General features: G+C 38.4%; 1 protein-coding gene across 3 annotated transcripts in view; it reads left to right on the top strand.

The window, feature by feature from the left end:
- Nucleotides 1-18,448, top strand: part of FBXL4 (F-box and leucine rich repeat protein 4) — an 82,927-nt gene that overhangs the window by 2,286 nt on the left and 62,193 nt on the right. Inside the window, exon 2 of one of the 3 annotated variants that reach the window (XM_050786587.1) lies at nt 16,807-16,924. The exons of 1 other annotated variant lie outside the window; for it this stretch is intronic. The gene's annotated coding sequence lies outside the window, so the exon portion shown is untranslated. Of the gene's footprint in view, nt 1-5,067; nt 16,925-18,448 lie in introns of those variants that run through there. One more of the 3 variants, XM_050786588.1, reaches the window with a different exon arrangement.

Raw genomic sequence — 18,448 nt, 5'->3', positions numbered from 1 at the left:
ATGGCTAAAGTGTTCCCTGGGACATCCTCATATCCGTTTGTATTTTACCATCCCAACTGGATATCTCAAATATAATAAATTTTAAGATGTTGTTACTGTGGACACTTAAAACCTTATTAGCTCATGAAATAAATGTATTCATTCTTTAAAAAAGATCAAGCAATATAGAAATCCTCAAAGGTGGAAGTGAAAGTGCTGTGTGCCCACCTACCCAGTAACCTTGTTCCATAAAGATTATCACTGCTTGCAGATTTTAAAAATAATAGATTTAAGTCTACTTTTGTTTCATAAATGGCAGTGTACCATGTATAATTTTCTATAGCTTCCACTTAATAATAATGGATGAACATCCTTCTGTGTCAGTGCATATAATAGTATCTTGTCTTTTTTGTAAGTCTTTTTGGTATTTCATTGTAGGAATAACCCAAAAGTTATTTAGCCAATCCCCTGTTGGCATTATTCCACATTTATTACAAACAGAACTGCAAGGATCATTTTTGTGTTTATTCTGTATATTGTCATATTTGCATGTGAGTTTATTTCCTAAGATATGGAATTGCTAGGTCAGAGGCTACACATAAGTGTTAAATTGTGAGAGATTCTGCCAAAGTACTCCTCAAAAGTTGTTGGTAAGAGTAAATTTAGACAATTTATTAAAATGCTGCTTTTGCCACATCACATTGCGAATAATTGTCAAGGATCTGAGATCATACCCTACTTGCAAGCTAACAGTTTCATGGAAACTGGCAGAAAATATGAGACTCCTGACCGAGAGACAAAACACAACAGTAACGGTAGCCAGAGGATCATCTTATGCTGATTTGCTGGAGCCCTGATTTCCACGGGGTGATGTGACAAGAGCCCAGTGACACTAGCAGGTGAAGTAGGTTGTGTTACAAGAGAGGAATCCTTAGTTTAGGGAACCTGAATCTTTCATAGTGGGCTGCAAATAAACACGTCTGATCTTTGCCAGAGAGGGAGACATTATCTTTATTTTCCTGCATGGTAAACAAACCTGCCCTCTGTACCAGAGGGAGACATCTCTTTATCTGCCAAGGCTGTTTGCTGTGTGAACACCACTGAAAAGATGAAAAATAAAGGCCATCAGTGCCTCTGCTTATATGACATGCAGAAACTTGAGAGACTTGCTAAGATGAAATGATTATTTTTTTATATTTAGTAATTTTTTGGATGAAAAATACTGTTTTATTGTGTTAGTGTTGCATTTCTTTGCTTATTGATGGGGTTGACTATCTGTATGTTTGTTGGTCATTTGTATTCATTTTTACTTGCATGATCATATCCTTTGCTTAGGTTTCTGTTGAAATGTTCCTCTTTTCTAATTGATTTGTAATAGCTCTTTACATATTGTGGCTATTAACGATTTGGTTCACCATATGCTAGTATTTTGTCATAGTCTATTTTTTAGTGTTTCTTGGGGCTTTTGCTGTATAAAGGTCTTTATTATTTATGTTGCCAGTTCTGCTGTTGTTTTCCTTTATGGCCTCTGGGTTTCCACCCCAAGATTATTAAAATGCTCTTTGTACACATTCTGTTATCACATATTTAGATTTTTAAAAATGGTTGCTATGGCATACTATCACAAATTTATTCTTCCAAATTGCTGGACATTTTCCTAAAACATTTATTTCGGTAAACTATCCTTTCCCTGTTATTTGACTTGACACATTTGTTGTAAGATACTATATCCTTAATTTGTTGTTTTCTCAAAGCCAACAAATCAGTAAGCAAAGTATGTTAGATACTTACTGTGATTATGATTTTGGTTGAATTCAGCCTTAAAGATAATATGTGTAATTGTTCTTAGTGGATTTTATCTTAAAAAATATAAAGTGTCTTTTTTGCCCTGTTTAATGATTTTTGCCTGGGAGTCTACATTGTCTTATATCACTCTTGCCTCTCTGTCAGTTTTGTGTGTACCTAGTAGGTCTTTTTTGCCCATATGTTTATTTTCAGTAATTTTACACCATTTTGCTTTACTTGCCTTTCATAAACATCAAACATTCATGTAACTGAGCTGGACTTTTATTTCTCCCTGAAATCTTCCCCCTTTCCAATTTGGAAGTTTGTCTTTTTTTTTTTTTTTTGAGATAGAATCTTGCTCTGTCACCCACGATGGAGTGCAATGGTGTAATTTTGGCTCACTGCAACCTCCATCTCCTGGACTCAAGTGATCCTCCTGCCTCAGCCTCCCAAGTAGCTGGGACTGCAGGTGCACACCACCATTCCTGGCTAATTTTTGTGTTTTTTATAGAGATGGGGCTTCACCGTGTTGCCCAGGCTGGTCTCAAACTCCTGGGCTCAAGTGATTCACCCGCCTTGGCCTCCCAAAGTGCTGGGGTTGTAGGTGTGAGCCACTGTGCCCGACCTGGAAGTTTGTCCTTTTTTTGTTTTTGGTTTGTTTTACATTTTTTAAAACTTTTAAATAAGATCATTGTAGATTCATATACAGTTCTAAGAAATAATACAGAGAGATGTAGTCCTGTGTGTATTCACCCAGTTTCTACCTGTGGTAACACCTTGCATAACTATAGTACAATATTATACTCAGGAAATTGACATTGATACAACCTTATTCAGATTTCACCAGTTTTACATGCACCCATCCCTGTGCCTGTTTAGTCGTAAGTAATTTTATGTAGATTTCCTGTGAACATCACTGCAGTCAAAATATACAAGGGTTCCATCACAAGGTTACCTTGTACAAAATTGCGTTTATCTCTTAATAGGACAATTTAACCTAGTCATATTAACTTTTTTTTCCCCCTCTGCTGCAAGTTTGGAAATTCTGAAACCATCTATAAATGACTCTTTTTTTGCCCTTATTCTTCCCATTAATAAGTTGAGACCTGGATCTCTTGCCTTCTTTACATTCTTGGTTTCATTGATTTGATTTCTTTTCTATAGTTGTATTATTCTGTTCCCACATTGCTATAAAGAAATACCTGAGACTGGGCAGTTTATAAAGTAAAGAGGTTTAATTGGCTCACGGTTCCACAGGCTTACAGGAAGCATGATGCTGGCTTCTACTAGGCTTTTGCGGAGGCCTCAGGAAACTACAATCACTGTGGCAGGCAAAGCAGGAGCAAGGGTCTTATGTGGCAGGAGCAGGAGGAAGAAAGAGGGGGGGATGCTCTACACAGTTTGAAACAAAAAGCTCTCTTCAGAACTCTTATTAGAACACCACTAGGGGCATAGTGCTAAACCATTAGAAACCACCCCTATGATCCAGACACCTCCTTCCAGGCCCCACTTCCAGCACTGGGGATTACATTTCAGCATGCAGACACAGATGCAAAACATATCAGTAGTTCTGTTTTTTTTTTTTTCTAACCAGTTTTTAAAATTTTACCAGTATCGTATCACTTAGATTTAACTATAAGATCACTGGTTACTTCAATAGTATGTCTTCCCTATTTTTGAAATATTTAATTCTGTTTTTTTTTTTTTTTTTTCCTGGGATACATTTTTAAGTAATAGTTTCAGGAAGAGTTATGGGAAGTATACTTGCATATCTAGAATATTTTTTATTTTGTTATTTCTATGTGAATAAGAGTTATGAGCCATTTTTTTTTCCTTTAGAATTTCCTTGAATTTAAATCAGCTTCAGTCTTTATCTTATATAGATGTTAGGTTTCTTGTATATGTGCACTAGGTCATTTATTTGTCTCTTTTAATTTTCAATTTATTTCAGTCACCACCTTTTAATTTCTGAGAAAATTTTTAAGTTAGTTTGTACTTATTTTATGGATCCTATAACCTATTAGTTTACACTAAATAATGATTTTTAAAAAAAACTGTTGTCCTAATTTTGGCATTAACTTTTATTGAATGCCATTTGCTGTAATTGCTTGTTTCCCTGTCTTTAAAATGGTTAATTCTATTTAGACGTATAAATGCAGATCTATGTTGACCATCTTGTTCCTGGTCTGAAATATTTCATGTCATGAAGATCACTATTCTCTTTTCCAGACAGGTAGTTTCCTAAGGCAAGATGAGTGGTTGGGGCTGTGTGAGCAGGCTTTGCCCTTGGCAGAATAAATGGGCAGAACATGCCAAGTAGTACTTATCTTTAAAGAGAACAGACAAGTAAGCTAGCATGTGCATAAACACATCAATACTAGGGTATCAGGTTTACAACTTGACTTGTTTTGACTGAAAGCAAAAGCACACAGAACAGTTACATCATCCTAAAAATTCCTTGTATGACCCCTTCGTAGTTACTATAGTCAATTTCTCTTTCTTCCCTTAACCCTGGGCAATCACTGATCTATCTGCCTTTCCTATTTGCCTTTTCCAAAGTATCACATAAATGAGATCATACAATATGTAGTTTTTGCATCAGACCTCTGTCACTTAACAAAATGCGTTTTAAGATTCATCTATATTATTGCCTGGATTGGTAGTTCTTTCTTTCTTTTTTTTTTTCCTGAGTAGTAACTCATTGTATGGATATAACACTGTCCATTCATCTGTCAAGGACATCTTAGATGTTTCTAAGTTGGAACAGTTATGAATAAACCTGCTATAAACGTTTGTATACAAGTTTTTGGTTGAATAGGTTTTCAGTACTCTTGAGTAAATACCTTGGAGTGGGATTGCTGGATGGTTTGGTAAGGGTGGATGGAACTTTATAATAAACTGCCAAACTGTCTTTCAAAGTGGCTATATGATTTTGCATTCCCACTAGAAATGTTTGCAGAATCTAATTTGGTATCTTAAAATTTGATTCATTTGTAATTAACTCTTCCCAGGTCTTCCCCTAAGAGTAAATACTTCTCAGGTCTAAGATGAAATACTTTCTCAGGGTTTACTCTTTTTTTTTTTTTTTTTTTTTTTTTTTTGAGACGGAGTCTTGCTCTGTCGCCGAGACTGGAGTGCAGTGGCCGGATCTCGGCTCACTGCAAGCTCCGCCTCCCGGGTTTACGCCATTCTCCTGCCTCAGCCTCCCGAGTAGCTGGGACTACAGGCACCCGCCACCTCGCCCGGCTATTTTTTTTTTGTATTTTTTACTAGAGACGGGGTTTCACCGGGTTAGCCAGGATGGTCTCGATCTCCTGACCTCGTGATCCGCCCGTCTCGGCCTCCCAAAGTGCTGGGATTACAGGCTTGAGCCACCGCGCCCGGCCAGGGTTTACTCTTTTGAAACTGTACTTGATCTTACTCTTCAGTAATATGTTTGCTAGGACATGTACAAGTATCCCGTAAGAGAAAAAAAGATATTATCAAGTAGATGAAAGGGCAAGCACAGACTGGGAGAAAACGTCTGCAAAAACGTCTAACAAAGAATGTGTATCCAGTGCATATAAAGAACTCTTACAACTCCATAATAAGAAAACAACAACAACAAAAAAATGGATTAGAAAATAGACACTGCACTAAAGAAGATACAGATGGCAAATAAGCACATGAAAAGATGTTCCATGTCATTAATCAATTGAGAAGTTCAAATTAAAACCACAGGGTATCACCACCCACCCACTAGAATGGATGAAGATAGACCATATTAACTACTGATGAGGATGTGGAGCAACTGGAACTCTCATATGTTGATGTCAGAATGTAAAATGCTACAGCCACTTTGGAAATAATTTGGTACTAGAAACAACCCAAATGGTTCACAACAACTGAATTGATATGCCTATGTAGCTGACCCTTGAACAACATGGGTTTGAACTGTGAAGGTATTTGCTTATATGCAGTTTTTTTCCGATAAATATAGAAAAATTTTGGAGGTTTGCAACAATTTGAAAAAACTTGCAGATTGCATAGCCTGGAAATATATATATATATAAAAGGTATTTCATGAATACATGAAATATTTGTAGATACTAGTCTATTTTATAATTTACTGCCATGAATAGCACACAAATATGTTATAAAAAGTTAAAATTTATCAAAAGGTGATCACACACTTACAGAATGTACATGCTTCCATTTGCAGTTGAGAGAAATGTAAACAAATGTAAATTCAATATTAAATCATAACTGCATAAAATTAGATGTAGTACATGCTATACTACTGTAATAATTTCATGATCACCTCCAGTTGCTATTGCAGTGAGCTCAAATATTGCAGCTATCAGCTTCCAGTGCTGTGTGAAGCTAATCATCTACACATGAGCAGTTTGTCTCTCTAGTAAATTGTGTATTACAGTAAGAAGTGATTTCTTTCTGATTCTCATGTATTTTTCACTGTGTTTAGTGTAATACCATAAAATTTGAATAACACCATGGGACTCTTAGAAAGTGCCACTGGTAATGCTGGGAGTGTTTCCAAGAAACAGAGAGAAGTCATGACATTACAAGCAAAAACTGAATTGCTTGTTATGTACCATAGATTACAGTCTGCAGCTATGGTTACCTGTCATTTCAAGACAAATGAATCCAGCAAAAGGACCACTGTAAAAAAAGAAAAGAGAATTTATGTAGCTGTTGCTACAGTTATATCAGCAGGTGCAAAGTGGTATTGTGAAATACCTCTTTATCTCATATTGAAAATGCAGCTCTTATGTGGGTGCAGGATTGCTATAAGAAAGGCATACTTGTAGACTCTAATATGTTTTGAGAGAAAGTGAAGTTAATGTATGACAGCTTAAAGCAAAAGGAAGGTGAAGGATCTAATGCTAGAGAATTTAATGCCAGCAAAGGATGGTTTGATAATTGTAGAAAGAAGTTTGACTTTACAATGTTAAGATAACAGGAAAGGCAGTTGCTACTGTTCAAGAGGCAGCAGATGATTTCCCAGATACCATTAAAATAATTGAGGAGAAAGGCTATCTGCTTAAATGGGGTTCTTTCTCTCTTGTTTTGTTTGTTTTGTTTTGTTTCGTTTCATTTTGTTTCGTTTCCATCCTTCCATCCATCCATCCTTCTTTTTTTTTAAATTATACTTTATGTTCTAGGGTACATGTGCACAATGTGCAGGTATGTTACATATGTATACATGTGCCATGTTGATGTGCTGTATCCATTAACTCATCATTTACATTAGGTATATCTCCTAATGCTATCCCTTCCCTCTCCCACCACCCCACAACAGGCCCTGGTGTGTGATGTTCCCCTTCCTGTGTCCAAGTAATCTCATTGCTCAGTTCCCACCTATGAGTGAGAACATGCGGTGTTTGGTTTTCTGTTCTTGCAATAGTTTGCTGAGAATGATGGTTTCCAGCTACATCCATGTCCCTACAAAGGACATGAACTCATCCTTTCTTATGGCTGCATAGTATTCCATGGTGTATATGTGCCATGTTTTCTTAATCCAGTCTGTTGTTGATGGACATTTGGGTTGGTTCCAAGTCTTTGCTATTGTGAATGGTGCCGCAGTAAACATACATGTGCATGTGTCTTTATAGCAGCATGATTTATAATCCTTTGGGTATATACCCTGTAATGGGATGGCTGGGTGAAATGGTATTTCTAGTTCTAGATCCTTGAGGAATCGCCACACTGTCTTCCACAATGGTTGAACTAGTTTACAGTCCCGCCAACAGTGTAAAAGTGTTCCTGTTTCTCCACATCCTCTCCAGCACCTGTTGTTTCCTGACTTTTTAATGATTGCCATTCTAACTGGTGTGAGATGGTATCTCATTGTGGTTTTGATTTGCATTTCTCTGAAGGTGAGTGATGATGAGCTTTTTTTCATGTGTGTGTTGGCTGCATAAATGTCTTCTTTTGAGAAGTGTCTGTTCATATCCTTTGCCCACTTTTTGATGGGGTTGTTTATTTTTTTCTTGCAAATTTGTTTGAGTTCTTTGTAGGTTCTGGATATTAGCCCTTTGTCAGATGAGTAGATTGCAAAAATTTTCTCCCATTCTGTAGGTTGCCTGTTCACTCTGATGGTAGTTTCTTTTGCTGTGCAGAAGCTCTTTAGTTTAATGAGATCCCATTTGTCAATTTTGGCTTTTGTTGCCATTGCTTTTGGTGTTTTCGACATGAAGTCCTTGCCTATGCCTGTGTCCTGAATGGTATTGCCTAAGTTTTCTTCTAGGGTTTTTATGGTATTAGGTCTAACATTTAAGTCTCTAAGCCATCTTGAATTAATTTTTGTATAAGGAGTAAGGAAGGGATCCAGTTTCAGCTTTCTACATATGGCTAGCCAGTTTTCCCATCACCATTTATTAAATAGGGAATCCTTTCCCCATTTCTTGTTTTTCTCAGGTTTGTCAAAGATAAGATGGTTGTAGATGTGTGGTATTATTTCTGAGGACTCTGTTCTGTTCCATTGGTCTATATCTCTGTTTTGGTACCAGTGCCGTGCTGTTTTGGTTACTGTAGCCTTGTAGTATAGTTTGAGGTCAGGTAGCATGATGTCTCCAGCTTTGTTCTTTTGACTTAGAATTTTCTTGGCAATGCGGGCTCTTTTTTGGTTCCATATGAACTTTAAAGTAGTTTTTTCTAATTCTGTGAAGAAAGTCATTGGTAGCTTAATGGGGACAGCATTGAATCTATAAATTACCTTGGGCAGTATGGCCATTTTCATGATATTAATTCTTCCTATCCATGAGCATGGTATGTTCTTCCATTTGTTTGTGTCCTCTTTTATTTCATTGAGCAGTGGTTTGTAGTTCTCCTTGAAGGGGTCCTTCACATCCCTTGTAAGTTGGATTCCTAGGTATTTTATTCTCTTTGAAGCTATTGTGAATGGGAGTTCATTCATGATTTGGCTCTCTGTTTGTCTGTTATTGGTGTATATGAATGCTTGTGATTTTTGCACATTGATTTTGTATCCTGAGACTTTGCTGAAGTTGCTTATCAGCTTAGGGAGAGTTTCAGCTGAGACGATGAGGTTTTCTAAATATACAATCATGTCATCTGCAAACAGGGACAATTTGACTTCTTCTTTTCCTAATTGAATACCCTTTATTTCTTTCTATTGCCTGATTTCCCTGGCCAGAACTTCCAACACTGTGTTGAATAGGAGTGGTGAGAGAGGGCATCCCTGTCTTGTGCCAGTTTTTAAGGGGAGTGCTTCCAGTTTTTGCCCCTTCAGTATGATATTGGCTGTGGGTTTGTCATAAATAGCTCTTATTATTTTGAGATATGTTCCATCAATACCAAATTTATTGAGAGTTTTTAGCATGAAGGGCTGTTGAATTTTGTCAAAGGCCTTTTCTGCATCTATTGAGATAATCATGTGGTTTTTGTCTTTGGTTCTGTTTATATGCTGGATTACGTTTATTGATTTGCCTATGTTGACCCAGCCTTGCATCCCAGGGATGAAGCCCACTTGATCATGGTGGAAAAGCTTTTTGATGTGCTGCTGGATTCGATTTCCCAGTATTTTATTGAGGATTTTTGCATCGATGTTCATCAGGAATATTAATCTAAAATTCTCTTTTTTCGTTGTGTCTCTGCCAGGCTTTGGTATCAGGATGATGTTGGCCTTATAAAATGGGTTAGGGAGGATTCCCTCTTTTTCTATTGATTGGAATAGTTTCAGAAGGAATGGTACCAGCTCCTCCTTGTACGTCTGGTAGAATTCAGCTGTGAATCCGTCTCGTCCTGGACTTTTTTTCGTTGTTAGGCTATTAATTATTGCCTCAATTTCAGAGCCTGCTATTGGTCTATTCAGGGATTCAGCTTCTTCCTGGTTTAGTCTTGGGAGAGTGTATGTGTCCAGGAATTTGTCCATTTCTTCTAGGTTTTCTAGTATATTTGTGTAGAGCTGTTTATAGTATTCTCTGATGTTAGTTTGTATTTCTGTGGGGTTGGTGGTGATATCCCCTTTATCATTTTTTATTGCGTCTATTTGATACTTCTCTCTTTTCTTCTTTATTCGTCTTGCTAGTGGTCTATCAATTTTGTTGATCTTTTCAAAAAACCAGCTCCTGGATTCATTGATTTTTTTGAAGGATTTTTTTGTGTCTCCATCTCCTTCAGTTCTGCTCTGATCTTAGTTTTTTCTTGCCTTCTGCTAGCTTTCGAATGTGTTTGCTCTTGCTTCTCTAGTTCTTTTAACTGTGATGTTAGGGTGTCAATTTTAGATCTTTCCTGCTTTCTCTTGTGGGCATTTAGTGCTATAAATTTCCCTCACACACTGCTTTAAATGTGACCCAGAGATTCTGGTATGTTGTATCTTTGTTCTCATTGGTTTGAAAGAACATCTTTATTTCTGCCTCCATTTTGTTATGTACCCAGTAGTCATTCAGGAGTAGGTTGTTCAGTTTCCATGTAGTTGAGCGGTTTTGATTGAGTTTCTTAGTCCTGAGTTCTAGTTTGATTGCACTGTGGTCTGAGAGACAGTTGGTTATAATTTCTGTTCTTGTACATTTGCTGAGGAGTGCTTTACTTCCAACTATGTGGTCAATTTTGGAATAAGTGCAATGTGGTGCTGAGAAGAATGTATATTCTGTTGATTTGGGGTGGAGAGTTCTGTAGATGTCTATTAGGTCCGCTTGGTGCAGAGTTGAGTTCAATTCCTGGATATCTTTGTTAACTTTCTGTCTCATTGATCTGTCTAATGTTGACAGTGGGGTGTTAAAGTCTCCCATTATTATGGTATGGGAGTCTAAGTCTGGGTGCTCCTGTATTGGGTGCACATGTATTTAGGATAGTTAGCTTTTCTTGTTCAATTGATCCCTTACCATTATGTAATGGCCTTCTTGGTCTCTTTTGATCTTTGATGGTTTAAAGTCTGTTTTATCAGAGAGTAGGATTGCAACCCCTGCCTTTTTCTGCTTTCCATTTGCTTGGTAGATCTTCCTCCATCCCTTTATTTTGAGCCTATGTGTGTCTCTGCATGTGAGATGGGTCTCCTGAATATAGCCAACTGATGGGCCTTGACTCTTTATCCAGTTTTCCAGTCTGTGTCTTTTAATTGGACCATTTAGCCCATTTACATTTAAGGTTAATATTATTGTGTGTGAACTTGATTCTGTCATTATGTTAGCTGGTTATTTTGCTCGTTAGTTGATGCAGTTTCTTCCTAGCATGGATGGTCTTTACAATTTGGCATGTTTTTGCAATGGCTGGTTCGGGTTGTTCCTTTCCATGTTTAGTGTTTCCTTCAGGAGCTCTTGTAGGGCAGGCCTGGTGGTGACAAAATCTCTCAGCATTTGCTTGTCTGTAAAGGATTTTATTTCTCCTTCACTGATGAAACTTAGTTTGGCTGGATATGAAATTCTGGGTTGAAAATTCCTTTCTTTAAGAATGTCGAATATTGGCCCCCACTCTCTTATGGCTTGTAGAGTTTCTGCCGAGAGATCTGCTGTTAGTCTGATGGGATTCCCTTTGTGGGTAACCTGACCTTTCTCTCTGGCTGCCTTTAACATTTTTTCCTTCATTTCAGCTTTGGTGAATCTGACAATTATGTGTCTTGGAGTTGCTCTTCTTGAGGAGTATCTTTGTGGTGTTCTCTGGATTTCCTGAATTTGAATGTTGGCCTGCCTTGCTAGGTTGGGGAAGTTCTCCTGGATAATATCCTGCAGAGTGTTTTCCAACTTTGTTCCATTCTCACTGTCACTTTCTAGGTACACCAATCAGACGTAGATTTGGTCTTTTCACGTAATCCCATATTTCTTGGAGGCTTTGTTCATTTCTTTTTACTCTTTTTTCTCTAAACTTCTCTTCTCGCTTCGTTTCATTCATTTGATCTTCAATCACTGATACTCTTTCTTCCAGTTGATCGAGTCGGTTACTGAAGCTTGTGCATTTGTCACGTAGTTCTCGTGTCATCGTTTTCATCTCTATCAGGTCGTTTATGGACTTCTCTGCATTGGTTATTCTAGTTATCCATTCGTAAAATCTTTTTTCAAGGTTTTTAATTTCTTTGCGCTGGGTTCATAGTTCCTTCTTTAGCTCTGAGAAGTTTGATCGACTGAAGCCTTCTTCTCTCAACTTGTCAAAGTCATTCTCCGTCCAGCTTTGTTCCTTTGCTGGCGAGGAGCTACGTTTCTTTGGAGGGGGAGAGGCGCTCTGATTTTTTGAATTTTCAGCTGTTCTGCACTGCTTTTTCCCCATCTTTGTGGTTTTAACTACCTTTGGTCTTTGATGATGGTGACATACAGACGGGATTTTGGTGTGGATGTCCTTTCTGTTTGTTAGTTTTCCTTCTAAGAGTCAGGACCCCTCGGCTACAGGTCTGTTGGAGTTTGCTTGAGGTCCACTCCAGACCCTGTTTCCCTGGTTATCAGCAGCGGAGGCTGCAGAAGAGAGAATATTGCTGAACAACAAGTGTTGCTGTCTGATCGTTCCTCTGGAAGCTTCGTCTCAGAGGTGTACCTGTCCGTGTGAGGTGTGAGGTGTGAGGTGTCAGTCTGCCCCTAGTGGGGGATGTCTCTCAGTTAGGCTACTCGGGAGTCAGGGACCCACTTGAGCAGGCAGTCTGTCAGTTCTGAGATCTCAGCCTCCGTGTTGGAAGAATCACTACTCTCTTCAAAGCTGTCAGACAGGGACACTTACATCTGCAGAGGTTTCTGCTGCTTTTTGTTTAGCTATGCCCTGCCCCAGAGATGGAGTCTACAGAGGCAGGCAGGCCTCCTTGAGCTGTGGTGGGCTCCACCCAGTTCGAACTTCCCGGCAGCTTACCTACTTAAGCTTCAGCAATGGTGGGTGCCACTCCCCCAGCCTCGCTGCCGCCTTGCAGTTAGATCTCAGACTGCTGTGCTAGCAATGAGGGTGGGACCCTCTGAGCCAGGTGTGGGATATAATCTCCTGGTGTGCCATTTGCTAAGAACTTGGTAAAGCACAGTATTAGGGTGGGAGTGACCTAATTTTCCAGGTGTTGTGTGTCATGGTTTCCCTTGGCTAGGAAAGGGAATTCCCTTCCCCCTTGTGCTTCCCAGGTGAGGGGATGCCTTGCCCTGCTTTTGCTCTCACTCGTTGGGCTGCACCCACTGTCTTGCACTGACTGTCTGACACGCCCCAGTGAGATGAACCTGGTACCTCAGTTGGAAATGCGGAAATCACCCATCTTCTCTGTCGCTCACACTGGGAGCTGGAGGCTGGAGCTGTTCCTATTCGGCCATCTTGGCACCCAATCCCATCCATCCTTCTTGACTTGTCTTCCTTCCGTCTTGTCTTGTCTTTTTTTTTTTTTTTTTTTTTTTTTTTTTTGAGACAGGATCTTGCTCTGTCACCCAGGCTGGAGTGCAATGGCTTGATCACAGCTTACTGTAGCCCCAGGCTCCTGAGGTGGAAGCAGTCCTCCCAGGTAGCTAGGATTACAGGTGCACACCACCACACTTGGCAATTTTTTTATGTTTTATTTTTGTAGAGGCAGGGTCTCCCTGTGTTGCTTAGGCTGGTCTTGAACTCCTGGTCTCAAGTGATCCTTCTGCCTTGGCCTCCCAAAGTGCATGAGCCACTGCGCCCAGCCTCAGTCAGGTTTTAAATGCAGATGAAGTGCCCTATTCTGGGGGAAAAAAAAGCCACAAAAGACATTTGTTATTGAAGAAGTAAAGCAAGCACCAAGATTTAAGGCAGGAAGGGACAGAGTAACTCTGGTGTTTTGTGCAAATGCATCTGCGTTTATGATCAAGATTCCCCTTATTTGTAAAGCTACTAACCCCCAGCCTTAAACAGAAAAGGTAAATGCCACTTATCAGTCTTTTGGTTATGTAACAAGAAGGCCTGGACAGTGAGAATTCTTTTTCTTGATTGATTTCATCAATGCTTTCTCCCTGAAGTCAGGAGGTATTAATACCTTGCTATAAGGGACTGCCTTTTAAAGTTCTTTTGGTATCAGACAAGGTCCCTGGCCACCCAGAACTCCACGAGTTTAACACTGAAGATGTCAAAGTATTCCAGTTGTCCCCACATGCAATGTCCCTAATTCAGCCTGCAGATCAGGGAGTCGTAAGGAGCTTTAAGGCTTATTATACATGGTACTCTATGGAAAGAACTGTCAACTCTGTGGATGAGAACCTCAACAGAGATAACCTGTATGTTTGGAAGGATTACACCATAAATATGCCATTGTTACAGAAAAAACTGTGAAGGCCATCAAGACTCAAACAATAAGGAAATTAAAGAAAACTGTACCGGTAGTGTACATGACTTCACAGGATATATGACAGAACCAATCAAGGAAATCATGAAAGAGATTGTAGATATGGCAAAAAAAGAAAAAAAAAAAGGTGCAGGGAGAGGAGGATGAAGGATTTCAAAATATGGATCTTAGAGAAATTCAAGAGCTAATAGACTCCACACCAGAGGAGTTAACAGAAAACGACTTGGTGGAGACGAGTGTTTCTGAATTAGTGCCAGATGACGAGGAAGAAGACATAAAAGAAGCAGTGCCAGAAAACAAATTGACATTAGACAATCTGGCAGAAAGTTCCAATTATTCTGGACGGTTTTGACTTCTTTTACAACATGGACCCTTCTGTGACATGGACACTGCAACTAAAGCAAACGGTAGAAGAAGGATTGGTACTGTATAGAGATATTTTTGGAGAAATGAAAAAGCAAAAAGTCAGGCAGAAATTATAGTATATTTCCATAAAGTTGCACCAAATGTGCCTGTCTCTCCTGCCTCTTTTTATACCTCCTCCATCACTTTCACCTCTGTAGTCTGAATAGCAAGGTCTACCCCTCCTCTTCCTCCTCCCTCCTCAGCCTACCCAGCCTACTCAACATGAAGATCAGACTGAAGACCTTTGTGGTAATTCACTTTCACTTAATGAGTAGTCAGTATATTTTCTCTTATGATTTTCTTAACAATACTTCCTTTTCTCTAGCTTACTTTATGGTAAGAATACATTATATAACTTACAAAATATGTTAATCAACTGTTTATGTTGTTGGTAAGCCTTCTGGTCGACAGTAGGCTATTAGTAAAGTTTTGGGTAAGTCAAAAGTTATACTCAGATTTTTAAAAATTTATTTTTAGTAGAGACAGTGTTTTTCCATATTGGCCAGGCCGGTCTCAAACTCCTGACCTCTGGTGATCCACCTGCCTCAGCTTCCCAGAGTGCTGGGATTACAGGCATGAGCCTCTATGCCAGCCTATATTCAGATTTTTTACTTCACAGGGGGTCAGTGCCCCAATCCCATACATTGTTCAAGGGTCAACTGTATAATAGGATTTGATTCAGAATAAAAAGGAACTGAATTACTCATACACATAGCATCATGGGTACATCTGGAAGACAGGCTGAATAAAATAAGCTAGATGTAAAATAATGCAGTTGATCCTCAAACAACATGAAGGTTAGGGGTGCCGATCCCCCATGCAGTTGATCTAGCTATAATTTTTTACTCCCCATAAGCTTAAATACCACTGAATACCCTATGGTTGACTGGAAGCCTTACTGATAACATATACAGTTGGTTAATATATGTTTTATATGTTATATGTATTGTATACTGTACTCTTACAATGAAATAGGCTAGAGAAAGAAAATATTAAGAAAATCATAAGAAAGAGAAAATATATTTACTCTTCATTAAGTGGAAATGGGTCATCATAAAGGTCTTCATCCTCATTGTCGTCATGTTAAATAGGCTGAGAGGGAGGAAGAGGATGGGTCAGTCTTGCTGTCTCGGAGGTCGCAGAGACAGAAGAAAAGGCACATATAAGTGGACCCACACAGTTCAAACCTGTGTTGTTTAAGGGTCAACTATACATACTATATTATTTCACTTTCATATAATTCTGGAATAAAGGACAATCTGGTTTGTAGTGACAGAAAGCAGATCAGTTTTTGCCTGGTGCAGGTTGTGGATAGGTGATTGACCAGGGAACCTTTTAGGCTGGGGTAATATTCTGTCTCTTGGTTTTGGTGGTGGTTATGTTGGTTTCTGTCATTGTCAAAACTCATCAAATTATATGCTTAAAGTGGGGTGTTGTTTTATACTAAAGTTAATTTAACAGTATTAAACCATTTTAGTTAGTTGCTATTTTAACTATAATGGCAAGCTATGACAGACGTATTGTCCTTGGATTTTTGTTAGGCAGGGTGTAAATCCACTATATTTTTTTCTAGGTAAAATGTTCTCTGTTAATGTACAAAAATATATGGCTAATATTTGGCTAAAGTAAATTCACATAATTAGTATGACTTTAATAAACAAAATATCATTTTTTCTTTCTTCTGTAAGTTCCTTAAATTTATCCTTAACCAGATATCTCCAATTTTTAATATTTCAGTTAAATATGCATTGCGTATCTGCTAAAGATTTAGGGTTATTCCAGATTCACAGTTCTTCTCATTCAGATGGCTTATTCTTACCCATCATTAAACCCTGAAGAAAAAGGTAATATATAGGTAATATAACAATGGAATGTATTTCTAAGTTATGTTGTGTCATCGTACCTGTGTAATTAGAAACATATCCTTTCTTGTCACTCTGAGATAGCATCTTGGTCAGGAAGAGGGTTTCCAGATCCATTATATCAGAAAAACAACAACAACAAAAAAATCATTCCACTCATCCTATAGCTCTACTTAAAAAAAAAAAAAAAAAAGATTTCTTCAATTCCTTTTTCTGCTTTTCTTGCTACTAAAGATCGATTATGAAATATTTCAGAAGTTTAGATATGCTTGTTAAACTCTAGGAAAGAAAGAATACATTCTGCAGAACTAACCTTTATCAATTCGTAGTTTAAATTTGTTCTGAATCTTATCTCTTGTTTTCCAATAGATTCGTTCCTAGTTGACTTCTTGGTTACCTCTTGCTTAGTTCCTGCCATTTATTCATTAACTCAGCAGAGGATTTTGCAGAGTCTACTGTGTTCCAGACTTTTTGCATCATTTCCTTGATTTTTGAGATCTACCTTGATTCCTTGAAGAGAGTGGTACTATTTACCTCTGGTTTTTAAGATTTTTGCTCTCCTTTTAGATTTTTCTTCCTGGCCTGGTTCCCTTGCCTTCTCCATTTGCTTTATTTGCTTGGATTTTCAAGAAGCTTTGAAGCTGGATAGGAGTCTCCAGTTTTCCTCTTGATCCATATGTTTCAGGTAAGAACTCCACCTATTTTTTCTACATTGGGGCCTTATTGATTTAAAAAATACAGTCATAATAATTTTTTTTTTTTTTTTTTTTTTTTTTTTTTTTTTTTTTTGAGACAGAGTCTCGCTCTGTGGCCCAGGCTGGAGTGCAGTGGCCGGATCTCAGCTCACTGCAAGCTCCGCCTCCCGGGTTTACGCCATTCTCCTGCCTCAGCCTCCCGAGTAGCTGGGACTACACGCGCCCGCCATCTCGCCCGGCTAGTTTTTTGTATTTTTAGTGGAGACGGGGTTTCATTGTGTTAGCCAGGATGGTCTCGATCTCCTGACCTCGTGATCCGCCCGTCTCGGCCTCCCAAAGTGCTGGGATTACAGGCTTGAGCCACCGCGCCCGGCCAATAAAAATGTTTTAACTGGGGAAGAATTTATTTAGAGGAAGAGAGAGGCACATAAAGCCCTAAGATACCATCCCAAGTAATTTCCATGCTGACACTATTACATTTTTTCAGTGTTAGTTTTTTAAGATCTAGTACAATTAGAATATCAATAATTATGATGAAGAAAAAGAGGAGTTTTTCCAGTGCTTGGCCTTTGCTCCTTTACATCCATCTAATACCAGAACAATATTAACCTGTTTTGTTACCTTTGCTCTTATATTACAGCTTGTCTCTTCTCTCTCTCTCTCTCTCTCTTTTTTTTTTTTTTTTTGAGACGGAGTCTCGCTCTGTCGCCCAGGCTGGAGTGCAGTGGTGCGATCTTTGCTCACTGCAACTTCTGCCTCCCGGGTTCAAGCGATTTTCCGTCTCTTTTGTCTTAACTCGTAGGTTATCTCTTTAAGAAATTCTGTTTCAGCCATAGTTTTTCCAGTTCTCCATAATCAACCTACCACTTTAACATAGATTTGGAGTGCAAAAACATCGTTGTATTTGAGGAAGTAGCTTTCTTTTACCTCTCTAATCATCTCTTTCATGAATCTTTCTTTAATTTCAATCAGAGTTTCTTTGTGACCAGAATCAAGACTCTTATGTATTCAGAAGCTGCTTTTGTACTAACAGAAGTTGCTACTTTTTTCATTCTCTTTGAACAGTAAAATTTCAATATATGTACTATTCCTTCTTGGATGGCTTCAAAGAAGTTCATACATTTGATTCTTACCTGTTGCGTTTCAGTTTTTATTACCCATTTCCTCTCTCTTTTTCTCTGTATCAAGATATGGAACATTTCTTGCATCATTTTTTGGTTTACATGTGCCTTATCATGAAGAATCGCTGGTTTCATTTCTGTGTTTATTTTAAACTGATTTATTTTAATTCTTTTATGCCGTCTACTCTTCCAATCTCCGTAAAACAACACATGTTTATTGAGCATATATTGGCATGTGCTAGGCCTTAAGGGTATAGTTATAATTAAGGCATGTTCTCCAAACTTGAGGGATTCATAGTCTATTCAGGTAGAGAAATATTTCAGCATGTAAGGAATAGCAAATAATATGAACATAGAAGAGCAGAGGAAAGGTGCATGGTAGATAAAGTATGA

Source organism: Macaca thibetana, chromosome 4, assembly GCF_024542745.1.
Source record: "Macaca thibetana thibetana isolate TM-01 chromosome 4, ASM2454274v1, whole genome shotgun sequence".
In the NCBI taxonomy this organism is placed as follows: Eukaryota; Metazoa; Chordata; class Mammalia; order Primates; family Cercopithecidae; genus Macaca; species Macaca thibetana.
This window is presented reverse-complemented; position numbering and strand designations above follow the sequence as displayed.